Raw genomic sequence first — 23,547 nt, 5'->3', positions numbered from 1 at the left:
GGGTTTTCTTGTTTGCAAGTAAAATTACAAACAAGAAATGCAGATTCTGAACTCCTCTGGCTTGAAGCACGTCCTTAGATTTCAAAAAGCTTTTTAACTGCTCTGGGCGTGTGATTCACAGACTTAAACGCAGCACAAGTCATTTTATACCATAAAATAATTAATGGTATATGTAGGACTAGGAAATAGGTGATGGAATATGTTGAGTTATTGAAAATCCATGAGGTGGTAATCCTGTCATGGTATGACACTTTAAGTGGCACTAATTTTCAATAATTCAACAGTTTCAAGTCAGTTATTTTTACTTTTAATGTGGTTACCATATTTTACCACTTTTTCTTTTTCTTTCTTGGAAGTTCAATCAGCCATTTCCTCAAAGTGATTTAACTTAGTCTCCCTGTAGTCAATCATTTTATCCTTTAAAACTCATCTTTGATCACCAAAATGACACATTTAAGCGTTTTTTCCTTGAAAAGAATGTCTTCATGCCTTAAAATATCTTGAATGTAACTCGACACCCTTGCCTCTTTTAGTATGTGCGGTTCTATGAATATGCAAATGAGCCCCGCCTCCATTCACTCACTCACTCACTCACTCAGAGATCCACTGGTTGACGATCACACGTTGATCTGATTGGTTACAAGGTAGTTTGTGACGTCAGAAACACCAGCGATTTCAAAGCGTGTTTTTGAGACTGTCTTTGGTTCACTGCAGTTTTAAGGAGAAAATACTCAGCAATGGTGTCGACTTATGAATTTACACATGGTTTAAACACATTAAAAACATATAAACAACATTAAATTCTGGATTTTCACAACAGGGGGACTTTGACTTTAGAATTAAATTTGACTTTGACATTTCAACCGTAATCTGACAAAACTTAATTGTAAACCCGTTGAGGTTTCGCCGGGAAACCAGTCAGACTCCTGAACCTCGGCTCTAATGCGCACCTTAAGGGTAAGTTAATCAGTGAGGAATCACGAGCCATTTCCCGTTTGGATTCTCAGGGGACGTGGCCCGCCATCATGACCCTGGCGCTGTTCCCATCTTCTACTTAAATGGCCTGATTTATTAATGGTCCCTGATGCCACCACTGAATGTGTCCTGTCCAGGGTTTTAGTGGATTGCTCTGCACCTCGATCTCTCAAAGCATAATTAATCACGAGTGCTGGAAGATCAGCCACAGTGACGAGCGCGTATCTTCCGGGAATCACGCCGTCGTGACTCCAGAGTCGGATGAAGAGAAGCGCTCGAACGCATGAAGTCACGTCTCGAGTGCCACTGATGTCTGTGTTTTCCAATCACTCTTAAGTCGCTCTCCACAGACAGCAAAACCTGGGCTTTAGAATTGGAGTTTCGTGTTTTTGAGAGATTTATGTGAATACAAATATCAATTCAACATGAGAATCTACTTTTGCAGGGACGTATAATATTAAATCAAATCAAATCAAATCAAGTATATTTGTATAGCGCTTTTCACAATACAGATTGTATCAAAGCAGCTTCACAGTATTAAAATAAAATAATACAACAAAGTTTGTTTCTAGTGGAATTTATTGATTGATAGAATAAAATTAAATATCCCCAAAATATCCCCAACTGAGCAAGCCAAAGGCAACAGTGGCAAGGAACCGAAAAACTCCATCAAGTGACCTAATGGTGTCCTAAAACTCCATCAAGTGACCTAATGGAGAAAAAAAAAAAAAACCTTGGGAGAACCCAGGCTCAGTCGGGGGCCAGTTCTCCTCTGGCATTTATGAACTAGAGGCCGGATTGTAGTTTGAAACTGTGAGATTAACAATATTATATGAATGCCTGGCTGAAAAGATGCGTCTTTAATCTAGTTTTAAACTGGGAGAGCGAGTCTGAGCAACGAACAGTATCAGGAAGACTATTCCAGAGTTTTGGAGCCAAATGTGAAAATGCTCTCCCTCCTTTGGTTGATCTGGATATCCTAGGTATGACCAAAAGCCTTGAATTTAGTGATCTTAAAGAGCGCGATGGATTATAGGGTGATAGAAGATCCGTTAAATAGACTGGAGCTAAGCCGTTTAGGGCTTTATAAGTCAGTAGCAATACCTTATAATTAATACGGAACTTTATAGGTAGCCAATGTAGTGATGATAAAATCGGTGTTATATGATCATATTTTCTTGATCTAGTAAGAACTCTAGCGGCTGCATTTTGGACTAACTGTAGCTTGTTTATTGAGGATGCAGGACAACCGGCTAATAAAGCATTACAGTAATCTAGTCTCGAGGTCATGAATGCATGAACTAACTTTTCTGCATCAGAAACTGATAGCATATTACGTAGCTTAGCAATGTTTCTAAGGTGGAAAAAGGCTGTTTTTGTAACATACGAAATATGATTTTCAAAAGACAGGTTACAATCGAGTATAACACCCAGGTCTTTTACTGTAGAGGATAAAGTAACAGGACATCCTATGATGTCAAAGTTGTATTGTGAGAGGTTTTGTGGGCGGTTTTTTGAACCGATAAGTATTACCTCTGTCTTGTCTGGATTTAATAAAAGAAAATTACGCGTCATCCAATCTTTTATATCTTTAACACACTCTGTCAATTTGGATAATTTAGCGTTTTCATCCGGCCGTGATGAAATATATATTTGAGTGTCATCAGCATAACAATGGAAACTAATTCCATGTTTCCTTATAATATTTCCAAGTGGCAGCATATATATTGAGAATAACAGAGGGCCCAACACAGATCCCTGCGGCACTCCATAGTTTACTGGAATTATGATCGATTTTTCTCCATTTAAATAGACAAAATGGTAGCGGTCTGATAAGTATGATCTAAACCAGCTTAATGCTTGTCCTTGAACACCAGTATAATTTTGTAGTCGATCTAAGAGTATTGTGTGATCTATAGTATCGAACGCAGCACTTAGATCGAGTAAAACTAGTATTGAGATGCAGCCTTGGTCAGAAGCTAAGAGTAAATCATTTGTGATTTTAACGAGCGCAGTTTCAGTGCTATGATGCGGCCTGAATCCTGACTGAAACTTTTCATAGATATCATTTTCTTGCAAGAAAGAGCCCAGTTGAGTGGACACAACTTTTTCTAGTATTTTAGACATAAAAGGTAGATTTGAAATGGGTCTATAATTTGCTAGATTATGCGGGTCTAATTGTGGTTTCTTAATGAGAGGTTTTATCACTGCCAGTTTAAATGTTCTTGGAACATGACCTAAAGATAAAGACGAGTTAATAATATTGAGGAGAGGCTCTTCCACTACAGGTAACACTTCTTTCAGTAGTTTAGTTGGTATAGGATCTAATAAACATGTTGTTGTTTTAGATGAAGTGATAAGTTTATTTAACTCTTTTTGTTCTATAGTTGTAAAGCACTGTAATTGTTCTTGCGGGGGGAAAATTGAGGCTGAATTATAAGGTGCGATTGAGGATTGAACGTTTACAATTGTGGACAGCACGTTTACATTAAAGACAGCATGAAATCAAAATTGCCTCTTTATTTTGTTAGTGCACATTTCTAGTCTTGTGGTAAACAATTAATTCATGCAAGTTACCGTAATTAACCACAAAAAGTTTTTTCTTAATCTTAGAAAATAGAATTGGAGCTTCTTGTTTTTGGGGAAATTTCTGTGAATACAAATATCAATTCAACAGGAGAATCTGCTTTTGCAGGGACGTATAATATTAAAGATGGAGACCTATTATTAGTCGGTATATATTGGATAAGTGGCAAGAGGAGTGCAAGAATAAGCTATATGAAATTCATCCAAAAATTTCTAACTTTCAGACTTTTAATCACTATTGAAACTAGATGTGATCCAGTGGTGTGATCCAGATGTCGTATAGCTCACACGAGTTTGACTCATGCATAGAGTTGGTCTTCACCTTTAAGCAAAAAAGCCTATGTTGTAAGATTCCCCTCTCTGTTAAACATATTTTATTGGACTCCCCTGGGTTTAATACAAGTAGAATCCTCTTTTATGAAGTTATTTCTCTTGAGGACTTATTTAGTAAGATTATGCCTGAAAAGGTTTGGGATTTTTTCATGTTAAGTAAAAAATAAAAAAAAATAAAAAAATATATATATACATACAGTACCAGTCAAAAGTTTGGAAACACTACTATTTTTAATGCTTTTGAAAGAAGTCTCTTATGCTCATCAAGCCTGCAGTTAAAAAAAAAAAAAAAAACAGTAATATTATGAAATATTATTACAATTTAAAATAATGGTTCTCTTTTTTAATATACTTTAAAATGTAATTTATTTTTGTGATGCAAAGCTGAATTTTCATCAGCAAGTACTCCAGTCTTTGGTGTCTTATGATCCTTCAGAAATCATTCTAATATGCTGATTTATGATCAATGTTGGAAAAAGTTGTGCTGCTTAATATTTTTGTATAACCTGAGATACTTTTTTCAGGATTATTTGATGAATAAAAAGTTAAAAAGAACTATTTATTTAGAATAGAAATCTTTTGTAACAATATACACTACCGTTCAAAAGTTTGGGAACAATAACTATTTTTTTAAAAGAAATTAGTATTTTAATTCAACAAGAATGCGTTACATTGATAAAAGGTGATGGTAACGATTTATATTGTTAGAAATGTTTTTATTTTGAATAAATGCTGTTTTTATGAATAAATGCTGTTAACGTTTTACTCATCAATGAATCCTGAAAAAAGTATTCCAAAAAAATATATTAAACAGCACAACTGTTTCCATCATTGATAATAACTGAGTATCAAATTATCATATTAGAATGATTTCTGAAGGATCATAAGACACCAAAGACTGGAGTACTTGCTGATGAAAATTCAGCTTTGCATCACAAAAATAAATTAAATTTTAAAGTATATTAAAAAAGAGAACCATTATTTTAAATTGTAATAATATTTCATAATATTACTGTTTTTTTTTGTTTTTAACTGCAGGCTTGATGAGCATAAGAGACTTCTTGCAAAAGCATTAAAAATAGTAGTGTTTCCAAACTTTTGACTGGTACTATATATATATATATATATATATATATATATATATATATATATATATATATATATATATATTTATATATTTATATATTTATATATTTATATATATATATATATATATATATATATATATATATATATATATATATATATATATATATATATATATATATTTGCCATGAAAATAGCCTTAGATGCTAACATGGCATTAAATAAAACAAGCTATCTATCTATTAAAGATGGCATGAAATCAAAATCAACCCTATTTATTTTGTTAGCGCACATTTTTAGTCTTGTGGTAAACGATTAATTCGTGCAAGTTAATCAACAAGCCACGCCCCTCTATTTTAATCATCCAATATTCAATTAATCTCAGAAGTCGGTTGCAACTTCCGGTTATCATGGACTTTAACAATTCTTATCTATTCATCCCAAATGACTCTATAATCCATTGGAATTCATTAAATCAGGCATTTTGAACCATATGTGTTTGGGAAGATGTAGCAAAAATTCAATGAATTCAGATACAGGCAATACGTTTATTTATTTATAAACAATACATTTACTCTAGTATTCATTTTACAGAACTGACAAGAAACTCTTATAAAGTTTGATGTAATGGCAACTTAAGAACAACTAAATAGCATTTATGCAAGAAGAATGGTAGTCATAATTTGACTGGAATCCAGATGCAAGTATAAACCAAATAAGTTTGGAAAATTTAACATTTGTGATTTGTATAATTGTGAGATGCTAACATGAGCATTTCAATGCTTTCTTCAGTTGGATCATTGCAGACTGAAGGATTGGTTGTAAACAGTGGTTGAGAAGGTTGTGACAGGCGGAGAGCGCTCCAGCCGAACAGCAGCAGAGCGAGTGGAGTCGCACTTTGCCAACACGTCGACAGAATTAAACGCCATCTGTCAAATTATGAAAGGTTGTGAACTGACATGTCACAATCGTATCACGTTGGCTAATTAATCTACAAGCCTGATTTGCATTTCCAGAAGGAAATGGCAGCGTTTGCAAGGCGGTGGAAGAGAGAGTTTGGGCTTCAGGCTTTAGTTCTGAATAAATCAATCCTGCTGGTCATTGGGAGATTTTAAAACTTAATTTGTAAATTAATATTGATATAGTACAATGTCTAGAGTGTAACCTTACATTTTAATAGCTAACTCTCATTAGAGTATTAGTAGACTTTTAGTTTCAGGTTAGTAGAATAAGTCGACATGTAGTTTTAAAGTTACTTATAGTCAGTAGAGTGTCTATAAGTGGACTATCAAAATAAAGTGTTACTAAATTCAGTGTTTTTTTTGTTTGTTTTTTCAACCAACAAAACAAAAACAAAAAAACAATTCAACCAGGCAATCTGGAATGGCTTGGATAATTAATTTTTGGTAACTTTTTATGGTTATTACATTAGGTATCACAAACTAACCATTTTTTACAGCATTTACATTTATTCCAGTGTAGCATATTTATAGGAAGTAAAGAACAACAATTGCATAAATTACCTTTAACCCCTTTACTGTCATCCCCCTTTTTGAGAATAAACATGAAAATGCAATATCCAAACTTAACTGGTTGTAATTCAAGAATGCTTTGGAAAATAGACCTAATTTTGGTCTTGTTTTAAAGTAGACAAAGTAAAAGCACTAAAGAAAATGAAAGTATGAAATTCAAAAAAAGTAAAAATTTACCAAGTTGTATTCCAAATTTGATATTACAAAAATTGAAGTTCCCATGAGACTTTTTAAAAAAAAATGTAGGCATAATACTAAAAAGGCACCGGGTGACACATTACATTGATTTTTTTTTTTTTTTTTTTTTTTTCTTGATGCATTCTCCTGTTAAATTAATAAATTTCGGTCCAAATATCACTTCTATTACAAAATATGGAACCTTGAGACTCAGACCTTTCTGACGATATGAGATTTGTCAAGATTAGAAAAGGTTTTGATTATAAAGTAGTTAAAATAAATGTTGTAATATGAAACCGGACACTGCCCAATAAGGGAGGAGCCTGCTAAAATAATCTAGTACCATTTCTATGGTAACGCAACATCCAATTTGAATTTTGAGTTCGTAAGCTTTCGAATGATACATAATTTATGCTAATTACTACGTTATATGAAAAATGGTGATTTATAAAAAAGAGCTATAGTGGGACGGTGACAGTTAAGTGGTTCGATATTGTAAAAATGTGTTATTTCATAAAACCTAATGCATTTTAACGAACATTTTTAATTGTTTGAAGCATCCAATCTAGAATTTCATCCAACCTGCCATTCAAGTAATTTCAGATTGGTCTTCGTTTTTCCTTTTCTGAAGACGCCAAACATAAAAATTATAATATGAGCATGTAAAGCAATGACAGTAGCTCTAGTGTTTGGCTGTTGGGTAATGCTGGTTATAATCTGATCTCTGGAGGGCCATATTTCATCCAGCGGCTGCCATAAGCCACTGCGTAAAACAGTTATTGTGTTTCACCTCCCAAGAGGATTCCCCCTTAATTGACTGCCTGAAATATGAAGTTCATGGTGAACCATGTGGTTCATAGTTGCATTTGTTCTCTTCTAGAGTCTAGAGAAGATATAGTCCTGGTGCAGATGTGAAAGAGGAACAAGAAGACCTTGTTGGTGAGGGATGAGCGAATCCCTGAGCTCTCGCTGCTTGTGTCCTTGTTCTGATGTTGTCGTATTGAATTTCCTACAGTTAATTAGAGGCTCGCCAGGCATGCTTTCTGTAGAACAAGTGTTAAGTGTTTTTTCCTTGAGAATGTCTTCATGCCTTTAAAATATCTTGAATGTAACTCGCCACCCTTGCCTCATTTAGTATGCGCATTTCTATGAATATGCAAATGAGCCCCGCCTCCACTCACTCACTCAGCTCAGAGATCTACTCGTTGACGATCACACGTTGATCTGATTGGTTACAAGGTAGTTTGTGACGTCAGAAACACCAGCGATTTCAAAGCGTGTTTTTGAGACTGTCTTTGGTTCACTGCAGTTTTAAGGAGGAAATACTCAGCAATGGAGTCGACTTATGAATTTACTCATGGTTTGTCTTAAAGCGTATTAAAAACACCACATAGACACAAACAACGTTAAAAGCTGGATTTTCACCTCAGGGAGACTCATGCTAATTCTGTATTGACTTAAAAACGCTTGTGGTGGGGATTTAAAAACATGAAATCATCTGCAGATGTGCACAAGGATGCCGTTTGAAAAGCGCAAACACCTATTTTCCTTCTGTTCTCCTTTCTAGGCTTGCCTAGAAATGCAAGGGGAATGTCATCGTGACGCACCGGCGCACGTGTTTTCTTGCCGTCGTCTTGACAGATGCATGTGTGACTGGAAGCAAACACATCGAGCTCCCACATCTCGTCCGTCGTCGGCCGGCTCATTTTCTCCTCGCGAGCGGCAGCATAATAGGATCTGAGGCTCGCTTTGTTCTGTTCCACCGGGCATCGCAGATTAGCTGCAATTAATCTTAGTTAAGAGAGCCCTGTGTGTGCCTGACACCCTTATACGCAGCGCTGCGGAAAAGCAGAGGGGAAAATAAACATCAGGCTGGTTTATACAAGTCAATATCTTGTGCCTCTAATGGGACAAGATTCGACCAAAGCAACCCTTCATTTGACAAATACATCCCATCATTCAAGCTGTTGTGCTTCTTCGCCCCTCCTTTTGCTTCTCTTGCTTTGTGAGCGCACCTCGTTATTCCCGTGGGATTCTTGAGGCTTTCTGAGGTTTTCCATGCAGTCTCAATGAAGAATGCGCTATATAAACTTTCCCACCGACTGTTGAATCCGATCCACATCTAAATCCACTTAGTTAAAGATGCGCAGAATTACTTTTCAAATTCTACTAATTGGTTTTTAGGCTGGTTGTGGGTTTATCTAACCCTGAATGGACATGGGAATTAATAAGACACTTTTTTCTTTTTTTTTGACTAGACAGGACAAAACAATGGAACCAAAAGTCCCCCTGTAGTCAATCATATTATCCCTTAAAACTCATCTTTGATCACTAAAATGACATATTTAAGTGTTTTTCTTCCTTGAAGAAAATTTCTTTATGCATTAAAATATCTTGAATGTAACTCGACACCCTTGCCTCATTTAGTATGCATGGTTCTATGAATATGCAAATGAGCCCCACCTCCACTCCCTCACTCAGCTCAGAGAGCCACTCGTTGACGATCACACGTTGATCTGATTGGTTACAAGGTAGTTTGTGACGTCAGAAACACCAGCGATTTCAAAGCGTGTTTTTGAGACTGTCTTTGGTTCACTGCAGTTTTAAGGAGGAAATACTCAGCAATGGTGTCGAATTATGAATTTACACATGGTTTGTCTTAAAGCGTATTAAAAACACCACATAGACACATAAACAACATTAAAACCTTAATTTTCACCACAGGGGGACTTTAAGACTCATATTAATTCTTTATTGACTTAATGCTCATGGTGGGGGATTTAAAAACTGAGGTATTAAAGTGAGAATGCCTTTTTAATACCAGAGTTGGCAGCGTGTATTTTAATGCAGTTTGTTTTAAGTAGAAGTATAATGAACATTCCTAAAAAAAAAAACTTAAAAAAAACACATTAATTCAAAACCCAATTTTGAACTAGAAAAGCAAAGTTTGTCAAGACAAACTTTGAATGTTGTCATCTTTTGAAAGTTTTGAAAAACGTTTAAAGTCTTGAAGGTTTGTAGGCTAGATATACAAGTTTAAAATTTCATAATTTAATAAGTTGGCTCAGATGGAAAAACGCTTTTTCACAGAATGCATTACCTGAGTTTGAAGTTCAGTAAATTCCTTTTCCAGTGCGTTTGGTTTCTAATTTAACTTTCTGTCACCAATTCAATTGAACATCACACTGATGAATTGAGCAAGAGCCAGTTCTTCAATCCTGAATCCTGCACACAATCTTGCATTTTTTGCTGTCTAAATGCTTGACGCCAAAGCCTGTGTCATTTGCGTTAAATTAAATATGCCGTTTAGCCTGACTAATGCCCACAAGGCTCTAGAGTGAGGTAATGCTGTTGGCCTGCTGTCTCGTATTAATTCTCACCATGGTTTGTGCTTAATGAACCAAAATCCCGTTTCCCGTTCTGCATCTGGTGTTGGGCTTGGCAGATTTAGTGTTTTTCAGAATCAGTGACGCAGTCGATTGCCCCGACGGGAGACATTTTGTTTCTCCAAATGGAAGAATGGTGTGTGTCAAAGGCCCCGGTGTTGACCTTTGTGGGTTGAGTGTGCACAGTTGTGGTTTCAAATCATCTGGTTTATATTATTATTTTTTTGGTTTAAAGCTGGCGTTTCGGATGGTCCATTTTGCAGTCCCATCACGCACAGCCGTAGCAAATTAGAGAATTGCAGCTTTGGAAAGCTGAGACGCATGTATAATGCAGATCTCGATCTGTTTGATTGTCACCGCTGTGGCCTGGAGGAGCCGTGGCATTGTCTTTCGGTTTGGTTGCTCATTTTCAGGGTTCATTGGGAGGAAAAATGAAGCTGGAATCCATGATGATTAGCCTTGGAGGTTCTGGTTTGACTTGTCGGGCTGTAATTTGTCTAATCGTCGCTGTGGCTCTCTGGTTATTTGAGGCATGAATCTTCGGCTATGTTGTAGATGAAGCTGTTCGTAGTGGTTGTTAATCTTGTGTGCACCGTCATGAATGGAAAACTTTCTTGTATTGGGAACAATACAATAACATCAATGCAATACCATTGTAAATGAGTTATTAGAAAATATCTGGATTCATAACCCATTCATGCCATAATTTCTTTTCCAGTTGGAACTTGATTTCTGAAACAATTTGATTTTAAAAGGCTGATTTACTCAAAATACATTGACATGTTAAAGAAAACTTTTTCCTTATCCTCCAGTTAGGGGTGTGCGATCTCACGTTTTTTTTGATCGTGGACGATTAAAATGTCTCCACGATCTGCTTTTAAAGAAATATCGTAGTATTGTGCCATCAGTTGCAGTTCTGTCGCCTCCAAATCAACATATTGTACAACTCGACGTACATTCACATCACATGTTCACATGCAATCAATGCAATTCACAAAAGTTCACTATTTGCATGTGCTTTAAAGCCTTGCTGGTTAAACGTTTAATTCGCGTGCTGATGCGCTGTTTTAACATGCGCTTTTCTGAGCGCATAAACCCGAAGCGCACAGGCACTAAAAGCCTGTCAAACAGCATCTGGATTCTGGGCTAAGTTATCTTTCCAGTCTGATTGCATTAATACTGTCAAATACATAAACACAGTTGGTTGTGTCTAAAGTAAAAGCAAACATTTAAGCGAACATCTGGCTTCAAGAGGGAAAAAAAGGCTAATTTACTCAAAATACGTTGACATGTTGAAGAAAACGAAATGCATTTTTTCCTTAACCTCTAATTGTGGTGTTTTGACAGTCTTTTTTTTTTTTTTTTTGACGTCATATTTTCCATTTAGACCTTTTAAAAAAAAAAAACCTTGGATCAATATTATTGAACCCAAACAGGTTATTTATTATTTTAGTGCCTGCAATCGACCATCTATGCAAATTCCCCATGGATTCGAACGTTAAACGTCTCCTATCCAACATGATCAGGAACATCTTTCCCTCGGCTGGTTCCTGCACTACTGCGAATCGCTCGTAAATCAGATGCGTGTCGTGTTTTGACAGTCATTTATTTCAGGGTTCGTACAAGTGCTTGAATTTGACTTTTTAAAGTCCTGGAAAACCCTTGAAACCATATTTTTGAAGAGGTATTTGAAAAGTGCTTGAATTATTGAAAATATTTCACTTTTTTGTGTGTGAAAAAAGACAATCTTTTCACGCAAAACGATGGCTGCATCCCTTCTGAGTAGGGATGCACGATATATCGGCCAACATATCGGTATCGGACGATATATGTTCAGTTTTAATGTTATCGGCCTGATAAGAAAATTTGGCCGATATACTAAAGCCGATAAATAATGGATTATTTCCTTCAGCTGAGACGCTTCAGATGTGCACTGTTCAATATGATGGTTTTAAATTGCTTGAAATATGATTGGAATCACTTCAAAAGGAAAATACAGTAAAGTGCAACATGAGCAGCGCAAATCTGTCATATCGGCTACGTAAAATGATCATGAGAACATTATAATTGTGTGTTTAGGTCATGGCTTTTAATGATGAGACTTTTGTTTTTGTAATCAGGCTCTCAAAAATTATATAAAAACTTGGATTTAGATTTATCGGCCAATATATCGGTTATCGGCTTTCAGATATAAAGAATTATCGGTTATCGCTATCGGTCAATTTTCATATCGGTACATCCCTTTTTATGAGGTATAGAGCTATTTTATAGAGCTATGATATTAAGTTTATGAAAAGTATGTAATACAACTTTCATTCTTCAGATCAATCATATATTCATGGAAAAAATCAGTTTGAATAAGGATATCTTTGTCATAGTATCCTTTCAATGGTAAAGGGGATATTTCCCATGACTGACAGCGCTGGTCAGTGGATTGATCTCTATGAAGTGAAACATCAGAGACCATATTTATGTAATTTGAGTTAAAAAAACAAACAAATAAAATAAAGATATTGTTTGATAAGTCCTGATTGTAGTCCTTGAAATCCATAATAGTGCTTAAAGTCCTAGAATTTCATTTTACAGAATTTACTGTTATTTTATTAGTTTTTCAAGTCATATATTTTCCATTTAACTCATTTCTTTTTAACCTTGGATCAATATTATTGAACCCAAACATTGGGTTTGGTTATTGCTTATTTTAGTGCCTGTAATCCGACCATCTATGCAAATTCCCCAAGGATTCGAACGTTATCCAACATGATCAAGAACATCTTTCCCTCGGCCGGTTCTTGCACTACTGCGAATCGCTCGTAAATCAGAAGCGTGTCGTGAGTGTTTAAAGCGTGCGAGAACACATTACAGATGGACCTGCGCCTCAAAACATGCCCTTGATGTTCGCTTTCGTGTGCCGTTTCTGTTTGGCATCGCCAGCCTGTTAATGGACGTGCGGAAAAGAGTCTCGAATGAAATTGCGCTGGCATTATACTTCATGTCTTCTGGCCTACGGCTCAAGTCTATCAGGCCTGGCCAATAATAAGCAATCCATTTGCAACTCCGTGCCTTGATGAATTACAACGTGTGCCTGAGCGGAACATGACCCGAGAAGTGCTGGATGTGAAAGCGTGCAATTCTAGACGCCAGTTATTGCTCTCATGTTTGACGGGCCTGTTTGCCAAACTGAATTCATGGTTTGCCCTGACACCTAAGAAATCGGGTCTAAAGAAAGGCAATAAATTATTCTCCCGCCTGACACGAGCTCTTATTACCGGTGTCACTCTACATAGAGGGACTGTGTTGGACTAATGGTGGATTTCGTCAGGGGAAGAATTTTCTGGCATAAATCCAATGTCAGCGTTCGTCCAGGTAATGACGTCTTCTCCTCCCACTCGACTCGAGGTTTGACAGCACAACCCAGGGTTTCATGAAAGTAATGTTTCTTTCTGTGATGGCGTAACTCTGAGTAACTCAGGTCGGGTGGGGTTTGACCCTCAAGTGCCAGTTGTCCACAAAAGCCTTTGAATGATACAGCCTCAGTGAAAACCCTTAGTCGTCACAACAATGGGACGCAATGCTCTGCAATCCCAGCTTTCCTTGCTCTCTCCCGGCTCTCTTCAGCTTTCTGTGAAGATCAAGGGAGCGAGTTATCGTCTTGTTCAAAAGGCATTTATGTAAAGGGACACCCTTGCATGTTTGTTTTATAACCGACAACTGATATTTAGCATTTGTATCCCACGTTATATGGTTCCCCCCCCCCCCCCCCCCAAACCAACGTTGTTCTGCTGTAGGTGTAAAAGCAATTGTGTTCATTGTTGCGATCAGGGTAAAAATGCGGGTAAAAATCAACATTGGCGGGTTACGCTGTCAAATCACGAGCCAATTGGGCAGGTTATGTTAACTCACTTTGCTGGGGGAGTTCGTGTAGCAAAATCTGTGCAGATTTAGCGCAAATACTCGACTCATAAGGCATAATGACATTAAATACAGCGTATTGCACAGAATCTGCTCATATCTGGCTTACTTGAACGTACACTTCTCTACACAACAAATAAGGGCGCGCTTGTTTATTTACATTGAAGCAATAGCGAAGATTAAAAAGCATTTGATGTTCTTTGTACTGTTGATCTGTGTGCCTAAAACATTTTTTTGGTGATGAGGATGAAAGAGTATATATATACACATATACACACACACATATACACACACACACACACACACACACACACACACACACACACACACACACACACACACACACACACACACACACAGAGAGAGAGAGAGAGAAACATTTGAAGTGGATCAGAACCGTTCATCAAAGTTATACATGAATTTTGAACAATACCCGTTCTTGTCTTAGGACAACTTTGATGAACTTTTTTGATCCACTTCAAATGTTGACTACTTTGTTTGTGTATATGTGCGTGTATGTATGTGTGCATGTATGTGTATATATGTGTGTATACTCACACTCTTTCACACACTCTCTCTCACACACACACACAAACATTGAATGTTTTGCTGTAGATGTAAAAGCCATTGTTGCTCATTGTTGTGATGTTTCATCATTTGGTGGCTATTGTAAAAATTGCGTAAAGGTCCTCGTCTCATTTTAGCGGGGTATTTTTAGAGGGTTTTATATGAAGGAAGTGTCATCGTGAGGCTTCCATAGGAATGCAAATTGCATCTCGACTGAATGTGTTGCCTCATACCCATCCGCTGTTACAGCACTGTGGGATTGTTTACTGTGGCAGAGCTGGTTTTCCACTGGAAGCGGGGCCTTGAGAGTGTTTGTTTTGGGGCTTGAAGATTTGAATCGCTTGTTTGGCTTCAATTTAGTTCTTTAAAACGTCGCCCCCTCGTGCATTCGCTCGGAGGAAGCCAACCAAGAGTTTAGGAACAAATTACATCTCGGGGTCTCATTCATATTCAGCGTGGCCTGTCAGGAGCGAGCGCTGATGAGTTTAGTTGTTAGGCCTGATGGGCACGCTTGAATATGCCAAAGCAAACGCTTGTGCTCGGTGTATTCCACGCTCGCAGCTCTGGGTCCGATCCGATCCAATCCGAGCGCCCGGTGCGTGAGATGCCGATAGCAAAGGGAAAGGTTTCGCCAGTGCGTCGTTACGCGTGATTGGTGGAATATTTAATAATAGTAATAAGACAATAATTCCTACAATAAATGTAATTGTCATATATTATTCAATAGTAATAATTCCTACAATAAAGATAAATGGTATATGTTATTCAATAATAATAATAATAATTCCTAACATAAATATAAATAGCTTATAGTATTCAATACTACTGATACTACTACTAATGATAACTCCTAAAATAAATAATAGAAGATATTATTGTAAAATATTGTATAATAAAAGTGATAAATCCTAAAATAAATATAAATATAATATATTATTCAATAATAATAACTCAAAATAAAATAATAATGGCACATATTGTTAGGAGTAGGATTAAAGTAAATTTTACTTAATTATATTTTATTTAATTTCACATATAGAATTAAGTAGCTTCTACTTAACTAAGTAAATTTAAAATTTTTACTCAAACAATATAACACTGAATTAATCCACACTTTTAAAGTGTATGCTTTACTTAGAAACATCTAAGTAAATAATACAATAGATATTGTGTAGATTCCGTACTGTATCTATATTAAAGTAGCATTTGAACACAGAGACTTCAATACTTGGTACACAATATACAGCGATAGTAACATTTGATAGATCGTTTTTGAATATGAATGTGTGAAATCAACCTTTATTATTAATTCATGCCCCAGTGCATGATGGGAACACCAGTATTAGAAAAGTTGAGTAGGTTTTCCTTAACGTTATATCATTGAGATTTACGCTTAAATTTCTGCAAGCTTGAATTGAGTACTAATACAGGATTTACTTTTGTTTTTTGAATTCTTGCCTGAACTACCTTTTTCATGTAGAAATTACGTTTTAGTTTTTTCTGTAGAATTGACTTCACCACAGACTCATCTTTATCAGTGCACATGCTTTCCTGCACACGTGAGATTGAGTTCGTCAACCACTTCAGTCTCCTCTGGGAGATATTATAGTTAACGGATCTCATCTGATGCTTTTTATTATTTAGCCAACACCAATTTTAGACTTGAGTTTGTCCTTTGCACACGCACACACTGTGACCGAGGCCTAATCCTCTTGATATTTGATGAGAGTTTGTTTGTTTGGTGAAATATTGTGTCTGTGGATGTAATGCCGTAGAGAGGTCAAGAGGGCCTGAGACACACACCTGTTGAGACTGATTCAACCGATCCTGATTAATAGTTTTGTGTCTTTTGGATTATTTTGTTTTGTGTTTCCGAAGGCCGTTCTTCCTCGAGACTGTAAACACTCTGTGCTGTTGAATGTAATACTTCTATATGCAAGCACGTTCTTTGTTTGTTGTTGCATTTTGAAATGTCTGAATGCAAGTAAGTGTTGCTTTTCAACATGGATGTTATTTTGTCTAGTCAAGTCACCTTTATTTATATAGCGCTTTTTACAATACAGATTGTATCAAAGCAGCTTCACAGTGATAACATGAAAATACAACAAAGTTTGTTTCTAGAAAAAAATTGTGTCATCCACCTTAAGGCAGATCAGTAATATTGTTGAATATTAAATGTCCCCAACTAAGCAAGCCAAAAGCCAAGGCGACAGTGGCAAGTAACCAAAACTCCATCAGGGACAGAAGGGAGAAAGAAACCTTGGGAGAACCCAGACTCAGTCGCTCAGTTCTCCTCTGGCCAATGAACGAACAGTGTATGATTATGATTCAGGCATTACAGGTCAGAAGTCAGATTGGTTTGGAACAATCAGAATATTATCCAGTTCCATCTGGTTGAAGATTGGAGTCACGCCGGTATGGAGACGAGTTTGTTGAGGATCAGTGCCGATGGCTGTCGTGTCGATGAGGCCTTCACGGGGCTGATGAGGCTGGCACTTCAGAGATGCGTCGTGGACGTGTCCAGGCGCAGGTCCACCATCTGATCTGGATACGGCCCGGATCCGGCTGACTACATCATGCGTTGTGGTCGTGTCTAGGTGCAGGTCCTCCATCTGATCTGGATGTGGCCCGGATCCGGCTGACTACATCATGCGTTGTGGACGTGTCCAGGCGCAGGTCCACCATCTGATCTGGATACGGCCCGGATCCGGCTGACTACATCATGCGTTGTGGACGTGTCCAGGCGCAGGTCCACCATCTGATCTGGATACGGCCCGGATCCGGCTGACTACATCATGCGTTGTGGACGTGTCCAGGCGCAGGTCCTCCATCTGATCTGGATACGGCCCGGATCCGGCTGACTACATCCATGCGTTGTGGATGTGTCCAGGTGCAGGTCCACCATCTGATCTGGATACGGCCCGGATCCGGCTGACTACATCATGCGTTGTGGACGTTTCTAGGTGCAGGTCCTCCATCTGATCTGGATACGGCCCGGATCCGGCTGACTACATCATGCGTTGTGGTCGTGTCTAGGCGCAGGTCCTCCATCTGATCTGGATACGGCCCGGATCCGGCTGACTACATCATGCGTTGTGGTTGTGTCTAGGTGCAGGTCCTCAATCTGATCTGGATACGGCCCAGATACGGCTGACTACATCATGCGTTGTGGACGTGTCCAGGCGCAGCATCATGCGTTGTGGTCGTGTCTAGGCGCAGGTCCTCCATCTGATCTGGATACGGCCCGGATCCGGCTGACTACATCCATGCGTTGTGGACGTGTCCAGGCGCAGGTCCTCCATCTGATCTGGATACGGCCCGGATCCGGCTGACTACATCATGCATTGTGGTCGTGTCTAGGTGCAGGTCCTCCATCTGATCTGGATACGGCCCGGATCCGGCTGACTACATCATGCGTTGTGGTCGTGTCTAGGTGCAGGTCCTCCATCTGATCTGTATACGGCCCGGATCCGGCTGACTACATCATGCGTTGTGGACGTGTCCAGGTCCACCATCTGATCTGGATACGGCCCGGATCCGGCTAACTACATCATGCTTTGTGGACGTGTCCAGGCACAGGTCCACCATCTGGTCTGGATACGGCCCGGATCCGGCTGACGTGTCCAGGCGCAGGTCCACCATCTGGTCTGGATACGGCCCAGATTTCAGTAAACCTCGGAATAAACAGAAAGACTAACATTAGCGTAGATGCCATTCTTCTTATGATGTAACAAGTACATCAGGTGTTATAGGAAGTGTTCCCGGTTCCGGCCGTCGTAATCTATGCAGCCTAATAATCAATTAACTGATTTAAATAATAGAAATGTATAATGTTCTATATGAATGCCAGGTAAAAGAGATGCATTTTCAGTCTAGATTTAAACTGACAGAGTGTGTCTGCTTCCCGGACAATGTTAGGGAGACTGTTCCAAAGTTTAGGTGCTAAATAGGAGAAGGATCTTCCGCCAGCGGACAGTTTTGATATTCTAGGTATTATCAACTGGCCAGAAACTTCTGAAGTTAACTAACTCTATTGAGTTCTGAGGTTTGTTACAACCATTAAAGCACAATGGCTTGCATAATTGCGTTCAACAAGGAAGTATTGTTGAATGAAGTGTTTCAGGCCCATCCTCAATCCGGAGAAAAACCCAATGCTCCATCAACTTTAGGCCGCCGTTTCGTTCTTCAAGGCAATTTCCATGAGGATTGATTCTTTCCTGCTTTCATCCGGTGTAGCTGTAATCCCGTACAGCCACGAGTGGCGACAGCATGTCAGGATCCCGACATTCCTCGAGTCATCCCACGCTTCTCTATCCCACCGGAAAAGCTTGGCACAGGCAATTAAACTTTCCCCAGTGCATGTGTTTGACTCGAGCTCCTCGGAGAGAATCCCAGTGTCTTTAGCGCTGTCTCCTGGAGTGTGCACTACACATTAGCTTGGGTTTATTTATAAGCAGTCGGTCTCGTGTGTTCTGCTTCTCTCCTCTCCATCTGAAAGTGAGCTGTCCCTTTGTAAATCCTTGTTAAAGTTCACGCTGTCACCTTTTCACCTGGCATTCTGCAGACTTGACATCTCTCCTCATAATCTGCTGCCCTTCTTTTCTCTTTTCTTCTGTCTGGCTGTGCCGGATCACTCCTGCAAACTTGCAGAGGCTTGACTTGTGTTTTTACAGACAGCGCTCCTAAAATTTGCCTTGAGACTTATCGGATTAGGATGTAGTTTTCATAGGTGGTGTGCAATATTGACAATTATATCTTATTTTCTGGGATTTTATTGACAACGAAAATTAGATATTTTGCTGAGTGTGTTGGTATCTTGTCAGGTTTAGGACTGCCGTGAACAGCTGACTACTAAAGTTTTTGATATTCTTAATATTTTGTGTGGTGGTCAGTTCACAGCAGTGACAGAAATCATCTTTTCCAAAAGATTCTTACCTTTTATGGGCATTTTTACCTTTTATAAAGGCTTCTTTTTTTTTTTTTTTTTACCCAAATAAATGTTTGCAAATTCTTACATTTTAATCAATAAGTTCTATAAAAATAATAAGACATAATAGGGCTGTTATCATTCAAATGAAATCGGCATCATCAAAATTCATCTTTGCGCTGCAGAGGAAACACAGAATCTGCGTCTAAAGTGCCGTTTCGATGCTTTTACACAGACAGTTTAATGCAGATCAGAGGTTAACCAGCAGTTTCACATGCAGGAATAATGTTTTGATGTTTTAAACATAAAATGTAGATATTTTGAAATTATACTTTATATGTGAAATTGAAGTCACTGTTAATGAGCGAGTCATTGAGTTTCAATCGATTCATTCAAACGGCTGATTCATTCAGAAACGAAGCATTTGACTCTCTTAATGAGTCATTGAATCATTCATTCAATTGAATCATTCATTCAACTGATTCATTCATTCAGGAATGAAACGCCTCCGTGTGACGCTCAGTTTAGGGCAAGCATCTGCATAACTAAATTTCATAAATCTAGAAATGATTTTAACAACTTTAACCCTCTGAGGTCTGAGCTGTTTTCTGGGCCCTGGAGGTGTTCTGACATGCTCTGACATTTCTGGTTATATCTGTTACTTGTGACATTTTCATGGCTAAAGTCTAATTACACTGTATTCAGCACAAACTCTGCTACAATAATATATCAACAGCATGTATGTAAAAGTTTGTAGTTTTGAGATAATGACATTTATGCGTGGTTTTTGAAAATACAAAAAAAAATTCTCACTGAAATAAGGCCATGAAACCCATACTGATTATTTCTTCACAAGACTTTTGAAAATTGTATGACGTAGCCTAGAATATTTGCTGCAAAACTATGTGAAAATCACCCTGACTGCTCATTCAGATAAGACAATATATTGATTTAAAATTTTTACGACGTGTTTTGTGTGAAAAAGCCTTATGCGAGAGCTCATTAATATGTAAGCTTTTCTCACCTGAGAAAGACAAAGAACCTCCCCTAACAGCCCTATTAGGAGCTATCAGGCCCCTATCATTCTGAGCAACCTTGCACAATACTGTAAATGAGGAGATTTAAAAAAGAATGGCTTTTAAATTGTTTGGATTTATTTACAACACAACATAATCCAAAGATACACAACAAATGCCAAAAAAGCACTTCAAAGACAGAGACCTTTGTGCCATTCCTAAAAACACTGTACATACCTTTCATTTCCAAGATTTTCACTTTACCATGTTCACGTACTGAGACTCATGTGAATGTTGAAGTCCTCAGTGGCATCTGGGACCTGAAAAAAAAAAGTGAACATACTGATATCAAGAGAAAGGCCTGCACGATTTTGGAAATAAATATTAGATTTTTCTGGTTAAAATTGCTTTTTAAAATACCTTTTTAAAATTCACAGAATACACACACACACACACACACACGTTTCCAACGATATATAATATAATGAACACCAGGTTTGTTGTGCCTTGTAGGCATAAGGTATATGCGCAGTGCGGATAAAATAATAATAACAATAAATAACCTATAGCAGCCTATAAATCTTCCAAAAGATTTCAGTAACAACTAAGCTAGAGAAAAATATATTGATTATCATGTTACTTCAAATGTTTCCATCCGTTATGATGATATGAAATGAGATAATAATAAAAACATGAAGCCGTTTGGTGCGTTTTGCTTTCATCCAAAATATGATACATTCAAACGCGATCGCTTGCAAAATATGATACATTCAAACGCGATCACGCTCAAATATAAAACATTATGGTTACCATAAACATATCTATGTTTGAGCAGATATCCACAAACACAGTAAACACGGGTCTAAATATTATAATATTCCCCATATATCTAGCAACAGTTCAACTGCAACGTGACATTTATGCAACAATAACAAACTAGGCTATGTAAGAATTTCTTACCTTATCTTTCTTGTCTTCAGATCGCGTTCTTCTTCTTCTGAGGTAGCCTAAATCCAATGTAAGCTCAGGCACGTCTTTCAAACTCGACGAAAAGTGAAGTGAAGTGTTTTGTTGTTGAGGTAACGAGCGCGTTCGCGTTCCATGTGGAGATTTGCATGTGAATATCTTTTGCGCGAGTAGGCGTGGCCAAATTAACTGTAATGAGCAAGCGTTTGAGAAGCTGGACATCTTGTTGGTTTTATACAAATTACGTAAACAGAGAATATTTGTTTTCGTTTTGAATCCGATTATTTAAAAGTACACACTTAAATGTTTATAAAGGTATATGGCTCATAAATGTGTGACAAGTATTCGCTGAGTTTTGTTTCAGTTTATAGACGTGCTCAAGAAAAAAAAGTTCACCGCGACAGAGGCAGAACGCACACCCTGTTTATTTTCTTTATTTTACAAAAGCACAATGTTTTGATTTGATTGTAAGTGGACACATACAAAAGGAGAAATATCACAGATTCTTTTTTTATATTTCTTTTTTCTGTATGACCATAAATGATGGAGTAATTTAAGTTTATAGTGCTACAATGTGGAGAAAATCCGGCAAAACGCGCCCGCGCGTGTTAAGTGTGTACAAGTTCGTGTAACACTTTTTGTATTTTTGTGAGCTTTTTAATCTATTAATACAAATATGCTTTTTTTAAATGTTATGCTTTTTCTTCTTGCTTCCTTGATAATCTGAATAAATAGTTATTCTGCCTTTTAAATGGAATGTTGTCTATGCTTTATACATGCAGGGTTCGTACGGGTGCTTAATCCTTGAAAGTGCTTGAATTTTTATGTGTTTTCAAGGTTTGAAAAGTGCTTGAATTTTGGATAAAATGCTTGGAAAAATGCTTGAATTTGTAACTATTTCTTTCACAAGAAATATCTTTCTGACGAAATAGTTCTTTATTAAATGGAGAAAAAAATGTAGCCCTTCAGAATCAGATACAGATTGATTTGCGTTACGCTGGCCAGAGCAAAAGTAGGCGGAGTTTTCATTTTGATTTCCACGGTTGTTTGGATGCACCGTTTTTTATTGGTCATGCAGCGGCAACAGTTGAACTATTTTAAACTTTGACCGCGAGCTCGGTTTCAATATATCGGTTTCATTTCATAGCGCAGCGCGGTCCGCGTCCTATCTGAAAGGGCCATTATTGACTGAGAGTACTTGGTGTGATAATGTAATGTAAGTATTGCATGTCCGTTATGTTCATTTGTGGAATATGCAGTGAACACTGCCAAAATTACAGAACTGTAACGTGCAAATTAACCTGCAAACGTTAGCCCAGTGCATAACAACAGTCGTTGATTGCTGAACTGAAATCAGTCAGTGTCATAAGTAGTATACTGTTACTGTAAGGTTTAGGATGGCCCTATGCAATATTTACACTGCTCTATATTCCAGTAAATGTATTAGCTAACGTTATGTCTTGGCCCAAGACATCTTGGCAATGAAATACATTTATCAGGCAGGTGCCTGTGCACTCAGATATTGTTCAAACCTTGGCTATATCAAGAATGTGTCCCAAAACGGGAAGGCCTGTCAAATATTTCTGAATATTTCTAAGTCTTCATATTTGAAATTAATTCAGTTTTACAGCCTATAAATCACATTATCTGGTCAGCAATATTTGGACATTAATATAATGAAAAGTATATTATTCATATACTTAGTGATACATTTTGAAGAATAAAACTTGTGATTGGCTTAAATATTAGGGCTGCACAATATATCGAAATATTGCAAATGTATATATTACAATATGCATAATTGCATATCGCAACGGCTTGCAATAACTGGGGTCATGAACAAAAGACAAAGAAAATCACTCACTGCTTTTGGCTGAATAGGCTAACTTTTGTAGCTTTAATAAGAATCAGTATATTTAATTCATGCAGTGAAAACTAAGCAGTGTTTATTTTTACATTTGATTAATCAGTTTCTGTTGTTAAATAAACCTAATGTAGGAATAGGATAACCTGAACCCCTAAACCCCAGTGATGTTAAAATAACACTTCTTATGCTACAGAACACTGATGTTCACTGTCTTGAA

At 37.6% G+C, this 23,547-nt stretch overlaps 1 protein-coding gene across 1 annotated transcript in view; it reads left to right on the top strand.

The window, feature by feature from the left end:
- Positions 1-23,547, top strand: part of eif3ha (eukaryotic translation initiation factor 3, subunit H, a) — a 77,550-nt gene that overhangs the window by 25,885 nt on the left and 28,118 nt on the right. The gene's annotated exons all lie outside the window — the stretch shown is intronic.

The sequence above is a fragment of the Abramis brama genome (genome assembly GCF_963993115.1).
Source record: "Abramis brama genome assembly, chromosome: 17".
In the NCBI taxonomy this organism is placed as follows: domain Eukaryota; kingdom Metazoa; phylum Chordata; class Actinopteri; order Cypriniformes; family Leuciscidae; genus Abramis; species Abramis brama.
Note: the sequence above shows the minus strand (reverse complement) of the source record. Positions and strands in the feature narration are given on the sequence as shown.